General features: G+C 39.5%; 1 protein-coding gene across 1 annotated transcript in view; it reads right to left on the reverse strand.

The window, feature by feature from the left end:
• The window catches only part of orai2 (ORAI calcium release-activated calcium modulator 2), a 10,654-nt gene extending 8,954 nt beyond the window's left edge, over positions 1-1,700 (reverse strand). Inside the window, exon 1 of the mRNA XM_029447290.1 lies at positions 1,359-1,700. The gene's annotated coding sequence lies outside the window, so the exon portion shown is untranslated. The remainder of the gene's footprint in view (positions 1-1,358) is intronic.
• Positions 1,701-1,917: the final 217 nt, after the last annotated feature.

The raw sequence follows: 1,917 nt of genomic DNA on the forward strand, positions 1-1,917 counted from the left end.
AAACTGGGATCTAATGGATCCGCTGATGGCAAATAAATTGAAAGCAGTTGCTTTACTCTGCATAATGTTTTGATGATGATGATTGTTTGACGACTGCTGCATTTGAAAACAAATTCAATGATGAACACCGATAATGTCGTGACGCTCTGATAATCTTGATGTAGTTGTTGCAACACAAGACTTTGTGCTAAAATTAAGAATAAAACAGTCGTAAAAAACTGCAACAAAACAGAAAAATCTCCTTGGCTCCACAGATCATGTACGCTACATGGACCCCCCCTGGATACTTTCATGTTCTCTTGGTCTGTGTTTCATGGTTTGGGTCCTTTAGTTCCAACGAAAGGAGAACTTATTGCTGCAGCATACGATGCTACTTTAGATAGTGAGCTTTCATTTCCTGTCTAACATAATCATACAAGCAAAATACATTACTTCTCATTACGCATATACATTTACTACCTTCCTGTTTACATGTGTGTGTGTGTGTGTGTGTGTGTGTATATATATATATATGGATATATATAACTTTATTTATATATAAAACTTTATCTATATCTATATATATATATATATATATATCTATATCTATATAACTTTATATATATCTATATATATAATGATATAATGAACATGTTATAGGGAGCCTGATATTATCCATTGTCAAGAACTTGAAATTAGAAACCAGTTTTGTAAATATGAGCCTAAAGGTTTTAGTGTGTTTGTGTTTGTGTGTGTGTGTGTGTGTGTGTGTGTGTGTGTGTGTGTGTGAAGCTCAGACATGTCAGCTCAGCTCTCCACTCCCTGTTCCTCTCCACGAACCACAGAGACACTGGTTTCTAGTTTGTACACACTTGTACATTACCTACCCAGGTGAACACGACAACAAGCCAAGACTGGTAACTGTAATAATAATAATAATAATAATAATAATAATAATAATAATAATAATATTTAACAGAAAACAGCTGTAAAGTGTAACTGCAAAGTGCATGAGCAGGTTAATATGCAACACACACTGTGTGACAGAGTGAGGCACCTCCTGTGACCCCCCTCCTGTGACCCCTGCAGGAGCAACACTTCTGCAGAGCAGTGCATCTTCATGTATATTTAGACCACTGCGAAGCCAGCAGGATCTGTTTACCCGCTTTAGCTAACAAAAGCTAGTGTGTAGTTATTTAAACCGTCCTCCATGTGAAGCCGGAAGGGAAACTTACCACCATTAAAGATCCTGACGCATTCACATGAAAGCCCCCCCACTTGTCATGTTTATAAGCAGTGAAGTGTAATAATATTCAGCAGCCCCCCCCCCCCCACAGTTAGCTAACTTAGCTAATCAACTCGTCTGGTTTGCATCTTACCTGTCTGCTCAGGTGCCTTTTGAATTTCTCAAACTCTTAAAGTGCAGCAGGTCTTCTCTGCACAGCTCGAGACAATAACGAGGAGTCTCACTTCAAGTGTTTTGGTTGAACTTCCGCTCTTCGGATGCGGTGAGAGTCTTCTTCAGTCTTCTTCACCCTGCAGCAGGCAGCGGGGGGGTTCACGTGTTGCTCCTCGCCGCCATGTTTAGCGTACCTGTCTGCTGTGGTTCCTCTCTGGCAGGTGAGCTCAGCGGGCTTCAGGTTCGTCTCTTTTCGGCCGGTTGGCAGCTCAACAGAGACGCAGAGGAAAACTACAGTCGTGTAAGGGAGGCTTCCGGTTGGGCGTGTTTCTTTCAAAATAAAAGCACAGAAGATTCACATCGAGAACAGTTTACTTTTTATTTTTCAGATTTAACCGTCATATTCACCCATTGGTGGAAAGTGCATTTACTCAAGCACTGTACTTTTATTAGGTATTATTAGGTATTAGTTTAGATTATTAATACAAAAATATAAATCAACCAATAAATTATGTTATACAGTTTTCTCCACTGAAAAG

Source organism: Cottoperca gobio, chromosome 14, assembly GCF_900634415.1.
Source record: "Cottoperca gobio chromosome 14, fCotGob3.1, whole genome shotgun sequence".
NCBI classification, from domain to species: Eukaryota; Metazoa; Chordata; class Actinopteri; order Perciformes; family Bovichtidae; genus Cottoperca; species Cottoperca gobio.